Below are 12,817 nucleotides of genomic sequence, written 5' to 3' on the forward strand. Positions count from 1 at the left end.
TAATGATAAATGGTTTGTCTCTTAACTGGCTTTCACTATATTATAACACATATTTCCATAGAAATCGATTTACTCACAGACTCAAAGGTTGCAAATACGTCACTACCGTTTTTTTAATTCAAAAATATAACTATTTTTAATTAATAATTAATAAAAAAAATGGAATTATTAATTTTAAAAAAAAATTACTTAAATATACTTTAAATAAATTATTGTTTCATTTATATATGTATTTGTGGCAAAAAAATTAATGTAAGTTCTCTATTTCTGCTAAACTGTTCAGAGAATCGATATGAATTTTTCACAAAAGACAGGAATGATTAATTGATAAATAAAATTTCAAATTTTTTGGATCATTTTCATTTTTTTGGAATCGAAATACCTTAAGATAAATTATCTGAAAATTAGCGTGGTTATTGTCGGCTATCGTAAAGCTATTTATTGTTGACTATAGAGGAGTTCGTTGGGTTCTGATGTTATAGCCCTTGCGTTAATAAATGGGACACTATTACAGAAAACGGAAATATTCTATTCACGCTAGAGATCCGCTTGTGTACTTATAATTTTAAATACTTAAGTAACAAATGCATTTGTCAAAAAATAGGTTCTTCTAATACTTAGCCAATAGCCATCAAAAATTACTCGTGTTCAATCAATAAACTAGGTATGTTCTATTGTAAATTTTATACCTAACTTAAGGACGTTCATTTACCCCCCTGTTTAGCTATTTGCGTTCATAGAGAAACAGTATATGTAAGTTTTAAATAATTTTAAATGAATAGAAAAACTGAAAATTTTGTTAAATTTTGAAAATTTAGATAATATAATACAGTAGTGAATAAGCCGGGAAAAAGTGTCGATAGTGGAAAAGTGGAGAAACAGCACCAATTTTAATGAAAATTTTTGTAACGTGTTTATATGACCCCAAAGAACATTCCATCAACTTAACTTAGTCATAGTGGATAATAGGGCCTCAGCGAGGGGCATATGTACTTTTGAAATGCTTATTGGGGCATTAAATCGTCATCTAGTCGCTATTTTTGATCGCTGAATATGAATTCGATGTCAGATTACTCGAATTCCGTTACGTATTTCGAAATCGTTTCATTTTTGATTGGAAATTTCACTTTTTTGTACAATAACACGGATTTTTCCGTATCTTATCTCAAATCTTATATCAAATAACACGGATTTTTCCACATCTTCCGAAAATCGTGCCATTTTTTATCCGAAATTTCACTTTTTGGCACAAAAAATATTAAATATTGACGTTGGAAATAATAAATTTTATATTTACACAATTATATCAAGGTAATAGTAGTTTAATATTTAGTTACTGGCAAAAATGGCACAATTTTCCATTTTTGAACCAAAGAGTGGAATTTCCGATCAAAAATCCTGATTAAGTGGCAGAATCCGTGTAATCTGACATCGGATTCGTATTCAGCAATCAAAAATAGCAACTAGATGAGAATTTAAAGCATAATAAGAATTCAAACAAATTTTGGGCTATATACGTCCCTGCTCTGTGCGTTCCTATGAATAGGTTAAATTGGTTGAATGTTCCTTGGGGTCCTATAAACTCGTTACAAAAAGTTTCATTAAAATCAAAACTGTTTCCTAACTTTTCCTATGCATCCCTGCATGACCAAGAAAATATTTAATGTTCGACTTAAATGATAGTATTACTCGAGTCAAGCGATTGCTATCGGCACATCTAAATAGATTGGCAGATTTTAATATTTTATACCGACATGCAAATATGACATACATATAAGTTCTTAAAATTTTCAATATTTATTGACAACCGTCATACCATGTTGACAAACAACGGGTCTAGCCCGATCACGAAACTAATTAAAAATTTTCTTTTACCTATTATCGATCACTATTCAATGACCGTGAAAGTCAAAGTCTGAACTTTGCACAATTCTTTTAACCATAAAATTTTTGTAAAAGACTTTCTAAAATCATGCAGCTATTTCTTGTTTTATACTTTTTAGTTCGTTATAAAAACATGGTACATAGTTTTTTGCAGGCAATCCAATATCATTATTTTCCGTAATTAAATTATCTTTCATCTGATATCAATTTCGAATGGTTAACAGGTCGGTGATAAATAATGGTGTAGGCTTGCCAGCAAAAAACCGCTCATGGAAAACATTGATTAAAATTAATTTAATTAAAAATAGCCGTGATCACTTTTCGATAGACAAGCTAGTCCCCTATACTATTATAGTTTTGAAAAAAAGGAAACTAAAACTAGTTCCATCTAATGGTTTACAAGAGAAGTTCTGCGGATTAATGAGCCAAGTGAACTATGTTCCTCGTTTTCGAAGTTAAATCACTTTTTACGTCCCTAGTACTCTATAAAAATTTCAACTCGATATCTCTTTTCGGTTTTGATTTATCGTGAAGATGGGCTAACAAAATTTGACTAATTATGTGATTTTATAAACTCCTAAATTTTGTTTATAGCATCACTAAATCTAAGCGTTATAAAATTAAATCTCTCAATCTGATATATTTCTTTTACAGGGTATAAAAATTATCATAATATCGTGAGGTTTAGGAGCTTGTACTATATTCGTAGAAAACTAAGTACCTATTTTGTATTAATTTCAATTACAATATTCAGAAGTGTAGAAGAATGGCTCCTTAAATATGGGAGAGTATGAACAATGCTATAAATTCGATTGTATGTTTCTAAAACATTTAAACCGAATTAAACTAAATTTATACTCTCCCATATTTAATTTGACTACACTACCAAATAATATTCTACTAAGCTTCTAGAAGTCTTTAAAGCTTTGTTAAATTCTAAAATACTTATTTTTATACCATGTATATATGAAATATATCAAGGTAAATAAAGTTTAGTCCCAAGTTTGTAACGCTTAAAAATATTGATGCTATCAAAGAAATTTTGATGTAGGTGTTCATAAAATCACCTAGTTAGTCCATTTTCGGTTGTCTGTTTGTCAACACGATAACTCAAAAACGAAAAAAGATATCAAGTCGAAATTTTTATTGCGTGCTCAAGACAGGAAAGTGAGGTTCGAGGTTTGTAAACCGTTAGAGATAGAACAAAACTTTTTAAATATAAAAAATGTTCCTTATCCAAAAATAAACAACTTTTGTTTGAAACATTTTTTCGTAAACATCACTGTTTCCCCGTTAGAGCTTAAATGAGGCGCAAATTATATAATATGTATGTTACTTACATGGTATTTCAACAATTAACTCAGTCAATTGTTTGTTTTCACTTTTTATAACTAAATTGTTAAAAGAAGAAACTCTCGATTTTTTGTCATGTTATAAAATTCGCTCAGAATTGAAGGGGAAGTAAATAATTCGGACGCCATTTAATTGGTTTCAATTTTCTATTCTCTATCATCGTTATAATACATGAAAATAGATTAAATTTTCGTCATACAAAAAAGTAATTCAAATGTAGGTAAAAGTGAATGGAAATTATCAGATTTAACTAAAATTGTTGTTTTTGAAGGTTTATAACATTTAACTCTCTCTGTGACCCGGTCATCCGTAAACAATAAAATTTATTGTTTCATAATTAAAATAATTGCGCATTCCAAAACTTTATGCAAAATTATTGCGCGTACGTACAATCGTTTAATTCAGATATTTTCGATATAATATTGGTATTAATCGACGGCGTTGTTTTCTCTCTATTAAATGCAAAAATGGTATATTTTTAAGTCGCATTTCCTCCGAATTCTAACGATTTTCGAAAAAATGTTTTAAATTAAGAAATGTTAGTTTTTTTATTTGGATCAACTTTCTAATTTAAATTGTTATTCTATTTCTTACTGTTTAGGATCTAAGTTGACTATTGAAGCAACCCGGAGAACTAGGCCCAATCTGATGTCGTAATATGCTGTCCCCCCAACAAGCTCTGCAACTTTTGTCTTAAGTTATTTTTTGATTTGTTAACTACAAAACGAATTCTTAGCCATATTATATTAAAATGGTCCACTCTGTATATTAGCATAAAAAGCTCAAATAATCGTATAGTACCCGAATGTTGTTTTATTTTATTTATAGACAACGAATTGACGCGCATATAATTTTGCAATGAGTTTTGAAATGCGACGTCCATGCACAATTATTATACCATGTATATATGAAATATACATAGTATATTAAGTTTAGTCCCAAGTTTGTAACGCTTAAAAATAATGATGCTAGGAAAAAATTTTGTCATAGGTGTTCATAAAATCATCTAATTAGTCCATTTCCGGTTGTCCGTCCGTCCGTCTGTGGACACGATAACTCAAAAACGAAAAAAATATTGAGCTGAAATTTTTACAGCGTACTCAGGACTTAAAAAGTGAGATGGGTCCGTAGGACCCATCTTGTAAACCGTTAGAGATAGAACAAAAGTTAAAAAAATGTAAAAAATGTTCGTTATAAAAAATTAAACAACTTTTGTTTGAAACATTTTTTTCGTAAACATTACTGTTTACCCGTGAGAGCGCCAATTAGGCGGAAATTTTATAATATGTACTATACTTGATTATCAGTTATGTATGTGTCACATGTTTGTATGTGTAATGTGATAAAGAAATCAACACTGACTATGCATGGTATTTCAACAATTAACTCAGTCAATTGTTTGTTTTCACTTGTTTTAATTATGAAACAATAAATTTTATTGTTTACGGGAGCCCGGGTCATGGAAGTATGTAAGTTAACTGGTATTAACCTACAAAAATAAGTCGATATTTACCTATTTTTGAAGGTTAATACCAGTTTATATAATGTACTAATCTATCTCACTAAATAATATATTGAGATCAATTTTAAAAATTTATATTTTTTAAATAAATAATACTATTCTAATGAAAAAAAGGGAAGGTTTATTTATGGCAAAAAAAAATTCCTAGTGGCATAATAGTACTTGAATCTGAGTAGGGCGTGTTATGGAGAGTTGAGAAAATCTAGAAACCCCGATTTTTCGAAAAATCCAAGTCTGTCAAGTTTTGATCCTAAGCTGAAACTTCTCGGATTAAAACCTACCGAAAGCAGTCAGTAAACACTTACTGTACGTTTAATTTAATATCCGCAAATAATGGGTTTAAAAGTTATACCACCTTTCATTTAAGCAAAATTTTAAAGCCAACATTTGCGGACAACCAATTAAGCGTAGTGTTTCCTAAATTCTCTATTGATATGTTTTACTACCATAATTCCAACTTAAGATAAAAATTTAGCAACCTCAGCTCTTGATATAATAAAATTTATTAATTTACACTTGAAGGCTAAAGTTTTAACTTTTAGAGTCATCTAAATCACACACAAAACAATATAAAAAGACCTTTTATACTGAATTAACAATTAATAAAAATATTAATTTTCATCTCGAAAAATGATTGTTTCAGTTCGCCATTACAAGTCGTACTCAGGACAAGGTTTTGTATGCCCAAGGAAGCTTTGTGTCAAAAACCAACATTGAATGCCAAAGTGTAGGTCAAAAACTGTATACGGTGGATTGTTAAGAGAATTTTTGAGGCTATAATTGGTTGGTTAACTCACCAAAGTGCAAACAATATGTACTTTAAAAAAGAAAACGTATTCAAATAGATTTTCCTGTATTTTAGTTTTTTCTATTCACATATTTGTATGGGAATAGAAATAAGTAGTTTTCTCAATGTACAAAAATATGGAACTTATACATGATACTTAATTTCACTCTAATTTTCTTAGATATTAAACGGTTATAAGAAATATAAAAATTTACAGTTTAATTTTAGTCGCATCAATGAATGCTTTTACTCAGGAGTACTCAATAACAGCTCTGATTTTAATGAATTTTTAAAAAATGATTCTTTTTTGTATATTATTTAAAATCAGAAATATTTCAGAGGGGTGGGAGTAATCTGGAGGGGGAGAAGGCAATGTCCCGACTGATATATCGATACCCAACCTTAATCGCTAATGATAGAAGTTTCAAATTTCGAGACGATATTGTTTTTATACTGTAGGTGTTATTTAAGAAAGGATTTTTTGAAATTCATAAAGGAGTGTAAAAGGCGATAAAAGTTTGTATGAAAATATATACAAATGAGTTCACTATTTAACCGATTTAAAAAATTATTTCACCTATAGAGTAGTACACTATCAGCAAGTAACATGAGCTATATTCAGTTTTCAAAATAATTAGGGCTCTGCACCAAAAGTAAAGTCCGTTAAATAGTGAAACCGACATTTTTGAGTTCACTACATAAAATTTTAAAAATTATTCATCTAGAGAATGCTACATTATCAGCAAGTGACATGGCCGTATTTTCTTTTCAAAATAATTAGGGATTCGCACTACAATATTTAAATAAATAAAACAATATTTGTGCAACTTATATAAAAATGCATTTCTGCAAAAAATGTATTTTAACTTACTAACAATAAAAATTAAATTTAACTTTTGGTGTGGAACCCTAATTTTTTTGAAAATAAAATATAACCCATGGTAATTGGTGATAGTGTAGCATTATGTAGGTGAAAAATGTTTTAATCGGTTAAGTAGTGAACTCAAAAATGTCAGTATCATTTTTTAATGATTTTTACTTTTGATGCGGACCCTTAATTTTTTGAAAATAAAATACAACCTATGTTATTTTCTATTAATGCAGAATTTTATAGGTGAAAGAATTTTCAAAATCGGTTTTAGAAAACTGTAAAATGAAGATTAGTATATATTTGCATACAAACTTCCATCCCCTATTTCACTCTTAGGCACAGCACAAATTTCGAAAAATCTTTTCTGAAATGACACCCACAATATAAAATCAATATCCTCTCGAAATTTCAAACTTCATCATTAGCGATTTAGGCTGGGCGTTGATAAACTAGTCGGGACATTGCCTTTTCCCCTCCAGATAATTTCCCCCCTCTGAAAGGTTTCTGATTTTAAACAATATATAAAAAGGAACGCGACTCTATGTTATTTCCTTTACGCGACTAAATGGTATATCCAATTTATTTTTAATTCAGGTGCTCCAACCGAAGAAATTGAATGATTTGAAAAAAAGTTGTAAAATGGTAACGAATGTAGAAAAACTAAAAACTGTGTGGTAGTATGCAGGCTTAAGGACTCTCCTACTGCAAACTGTCATACGTTTTGTGCATTTCAGCATTCTTTTTGCAGGTTTTTTAAATTTCTCATTTCTTCAATTTTCAGCACTTGAAATAAAATTGAACTTGATATGACATTTTAAACAGCTAATCTACCATCCTATTAAATTATTATTTTGATTAATTATTATGTTTAGTATAAATGTTTTAAATTAGGGCATTTCGAATCGAACATGCCATACATGGAGACTAGAAAAAGAGACCAAACTCAAGCGGGAGAAATCAAGGTGCAAACGGAACTACTGACATCTTATTTGTGACAGGCATTTGTTTACATGACCATAGATATCCTTCTCTAGTCTTCATGATGCTATACTTGAAATATCAGCATTTTATATCGATACTAAAACTGCTAACTTCATATCTGATCCTGATAGTTTCCTAGCGACATTCTAGTCGTTTATTGAACCTGTATCGGATGCATTGAAGTGTCAGATTTTTCACTAGAGATTCATATAAGAGAGAACTCCTTATGTCTATCCTCTATATTTTGTTGAAATTTATAATTTAAGGAGAAAATGAATGCTGACTTACGCATTTTGAACCAAACCGTTCAAAGCATAAGCGAATTTGTATACTTAAAATGTCGAATTAGTAGTACAAAAGACGTTGTAAGATGGAACTTCATCCATCTGACGAGACACAACCAGATGAGACACATCAATTTTTCCATTAACGGTTTTTTTGCAGGCAAGCTTATGCCATTATTCTTGTAACTAAAATATATTTCTTCTGATACCAATTTCAATTGGTTATCAGATCGTTGTAGTTACCGTTGTACTTACCTTCTGTTAACCAATTGAAATTGGTATCAGAAGAAAGATAATTTAATTACGAAAATAATGGTACAGGCTTGCCTGCAAAAAACTGTTCATGGGAAAATGGATTAAAATTAATTTAAAAAAAAAAAGCTACGAACACTTTTCAATACAAAAATTATGATAGGAGTGTTTAAAAACCAATAAAATTTCATTAAAAATACGGCTCGTCTGGTTATCACATGGGTATAGTTCGATCTTATACCGTCTCTTAGACTATTGGTTCAAAAGTTTTTTTTTTTCAGATCAGATCTTATGCAAAAAATATTGGCATAAGATCTGATTTTGGTCAAATAAAGATTAAAAACCTGAAAATGGTAAACAAAGTTTTCGATATCATAAGGTCTATAATCAGAGTCTGCCTAGATTATCATAGTTCACAGGCACACGCATAATCAACTTTGTAATTACTTACTCAAACAAAATTTATTTATTACAAAATCTCAATTTTGTGTATGTGTCCTTTATGCCCTGTTGGACAACTTCTTGTGCCCTGTTGGAAAATTCTCGATTACGTAGTTTGAAATATGCCCACAAGCTTGAATTTGATAAATATCCGTTTTTGTTATTCTAACAATGAAAATCATCGAATAATGTATGAAAAATTATTGCGTCCAATATTAAAATTAATGATTTTTAAATTTGTTATTAGGTGATCCTTTTCGTTAGAATAATAAAATAAAGGAATGTCCATCAATTTCAAGCTTATGGACGTAATCAAAAATTTTCCGTGCCTACTTAAAGTGAACGCTTCGTTATCCAGAATTTTCTTAACTTTCTTTCGTTGTACAACAAGACATAAAGAGGACATATACAAAGCCTCAACGGTGGAGCAATTAAGTTTTTTAGGAATGGTCGTGGTCTATAGTATGATAATCAAGAGCTTATGAATGATATGAATATAATCAAACCCCACGAATACAGTATAAATATTTGTTTTGTTTGTGCCAACTTAATTTTTTTGGTTTGGAATAAAATGCTTAAATCAGTACCTCTCCTACGCACCAGCGAAATAAAGTGCTTGCTCGGTACCCGTTATCGTTTGTCAAATAGATAATATTTTCTAGTATTGAATGTACATTATGTTTTAGTTTTTATTTAATAATTAAAAATATCTCAATTATTTTTAAAATTATTATTTCTTAAAATTAATGAAAATGAATTTTTTTTTTTAAGCCAAATGATATAGAAAATAATATTGATATTTTATTGGATCGTATTTTAATAAATCACGCTAATTAAAAATGTATGTTGTTTTTTATTTCTAGGGAACTTGAAATTCATATAATTTGTTATAAAAGCTCATCCAATACAAATTTAAGAGTTTTGTGGAACCTCGATTCTGTTGAAGTGTTGAAATGTTTTCACTTGTTTAATGAAATATTGTACAGTATGTTCAAACACTAGCCTGTAAATAAAATGTTAAATCTAGCCTAGAAGTGACTCAAAAAAAGAAAAAAAAAATTCAAATAGAAAGTCGCAAAGGCTCAAGAAGTGGGTTAAACAGTACAGACATTATATGAATAGAGTGCGTGAGTAGCCATAAGTGACAATGTCTGCAGGTATGAGAGAGAACTCTGCCGAGCTACCGTATCTCTCTCTATGTATCATATGATGACGTCACCATAGAGAAAATGATATGGTAGCTCGCCAGCGTTCTTATCTGCGGACACTTTCACTGTTCTCTAGTGTACTCTGTTCTTATAATATTTCTATGGGTTAAACTAACACAAACCCCCATTTACAAAAAATGGGTACATGACAATACAAAACACCTAAAAATAAATGGGTGTAAATATCTATAAAACATTCCTGATATAAAAGTTGGATTCATGAATCGTAAATTTCGGATTCACTATGTTATTTCAAGTGCTTTTGTCTTCTAAACGGTGCCAATTTCTATAAAATTTTGGCAAAACAGACTCTCTATTTGAAGGAAGCATTTAAGAAGTGAATCCCTGAATTATTTTTAAGAATGTTTATTTTGAATCCGAAATTTGAAATTTTTGAGGGATGTTAGTAACACAAAATATCCCGCTGTAAATAGCATTTTTGTTAATTCGCAATTAAAAACCAACGTAGATGTCAGCACTTGCGAATTTATAAGGTAGGTGTAACCGATTACATATAAATTAGTAAGAAATATGAAATGATAACTTAAAATAGCTTAGAGAAAAAATAGTAATTTAAAAATGTTTTCAGTATTAATTTTTTTTAAGTTAGTTAGGTTAGATATACCAATGAACATTAATAAACCTAGCTAGCGATAGTTACGGATTTTAAAATCAGGCGTCAGTCATTTTGCTTTTAATCTTTCAATTGTGAATTGCTATCTTTTAAAAAATTTCAAATAGAAAAAAATTAATGAATTTAAGGCAAATATTATGGGATTGTAGAGCATATTTCTCTCTAAGGTAGATTTATAGAACGGACAGCAGGACTTATTATATTAATTCGTTGTCAAAGGCATACCCAGATTTTGGCTCTTTGGCTCTGTGAGAAAACAAATTTCCATAACGAAAAAGTATTTGAGCTTCAAACGTGCTAATGAGACTCAGTGAAATATAAGGAAACTTTGGTTTCCATGCGTTATTTGACATAAACTGAGACTTCTTACTTAAAGGAAAAATAAATGTTAGGTGAGATAATTTTTAAGATCAGGACCTGTAAAAGAAATTGTTTTTCGAATTTTTTATTCTACTCTCGTTTTTATCGAAAGAAATAGGTAAGTTTGAAGAAATAGCTATTCAAATTTTTTTTAAGTATTTTAATAGCTATTAATTATTTTATACTTTTTAGTCCGTCATAAAAACAATTTTTTATTTTTTGATACAAAATAAGAAATAAATAAAATTTTCTTTTTCATCATTTGCAGCAATTAGTACAAATTAGTAGCATTTGCTTACTGTGAAGTTAATTCTATATTAAAAAATAATGTTCTAGAAAAAGAACTAATAATATGATGCTAAACGCCTAGTTAAAAGCTGGAAATACTTCAACTCTATACTTTCTCTGGTATTTATAGATGGTCTTATTCTCACCCCGTCGATTAGAGCGAACGGGACTCTAGTAATATAACTCAGATTTGAGACTTGATTCATAATTTTGAATTCCATCTTGAGGTAACTAGGTGAAATAATGATGAAGTCATCAACGGTAGGATAATAGGTCTATATATATTACCTTAACCAACGGCATCACAAAGAGAGGCAGGATAGTGGTCACCCCCCTGTAGAGATACGAAAAAAGCGAAATGATAGTAATTAATTGTGAGTTTTAGTATTCCCGCTCGAACAGTTGATATTCTATATTTTAGAATTGTAAATTTTATCTGCCCACTAGTAAATTGAAAAATTTTCAACAAGAAACTCATGATTTCATTCAGTTTGTGGAACATTTTTGTACCACAGTATACAAAAAGCAGCAAGCTAGCAAGGGAATCTTCTTACTGACTGTTTTTGATTGGCTGCGGTTTAAACATATTGTCATTACACATTTGTATAATACTCTCTCACTCTCTGACACAATGATACCCTGCCTCACGCCCCTAAGTGAGACTCACCGTTCGGTTACATTCCATTCCTGCGTTTCTTCATCTATTACAAAATTATTTGTTAACGCAAATTAAACTTCCATGGTATTTTGACCCGCAAAGAACTTTAGTTTTTAAAACAAGCACATCTAATATTGCAACACTGATTCGCAGCAGACTTACAACTACATTTTTGGAATCCCTGCTCACCAAAAGATGACTGACTTAACGACTACGTTATCGATCCAAGTCATTTGACTAGTTATATGATTGAATATCCGAATATATTCAGGCCGCTAGTTGAAAGCTCTCGACTCTGCTCAAACTGAATACTTAATATTTTCTTTTTTTTTTTGTTACTAACAATAATAATTATTTAATAATTTATTTTTAATCTATCAAAAATCATTAATTAGTCAGTCTCAGTCAAAGTCGATTCGTTTTAATTTTTAGTTATAATGCTTCTAATTGGCTGCCTATTTTAATAAATAGCTAACTATCCGTGCATCGTATCGGATCAAAAAATGGAACAGGACTCGTCTTAAATTTTATTTTCTATCTAATGCAACAAAAGTGTGCGGTACATACGGAACACTCTCTGTATGTAATTCACTCAATTTAAACATGAAAAGTGAACGCTGCATCATATCAGATATTTTTGTTTTTTTGATATGTTGTTTGCAATGTAAAATCCAAATTTTCTACCTCGGCAGACGACCGGATCAAACCGAAAAATTAAAAAATCTTGAAAAATTTGACCTTACTTCACTTTGACGATTTTGACCTTTTCATAAAAAATTGTGATTTTCATTTTTAAAGAAGGTTAAATTTTCAACAATTTGAGATAGACAGTTTTTATATAGTTTGTCTCTTTTTCAAGTTACACGTTTTTTCGCAAATTTTTAATTGTAAAAAATGTTGTCTTAAAATATTACAAACAATTAACTGAGTTGATCTCTGTATAGAAAATTTTGAATGTCAGTGCTTGTATTAGTTTTATTTTTTTTTTATAAATTAGAAGGGTTTATAAAAATACAAGTATTTATTTGTTTTTCGAAAATTTTTGAATATCACGGCTAAACAATGATGTTTTCGAAAAAAATTTTCAAACGGAAGTTCTTTATGTTTTATCATGAACATTTAATACAAACTTAAACTTTTGATCTATCTCTAACGGTTTACAAGAAGAAAATTTGCGAAAAATCATGTAACTTAAAAAATAGATAAACTTTGAAAAGCTGTATTTCCGAAACTATTGGTCCTATAAAAACTGGCTTGGTCTCAAATTGTTGCAAATTTAACCATCTTTAAAAAT

The sequence above is a fragment of the Chrysoperla carnea genome, chromosome 5 (genome assembly GCF_905475395.1).
Source record: "Chrysoperla carnea chromosome 5, inChrCarn1.1, whole genome shotgun sequence".
Classification (NCBI taxonomy): Eukaryota; Metazoa; Arthropoda; class Insecta; order Neuroptera; family Chrysopidae; genus Chrysoperla; species Chrysoperla carnea.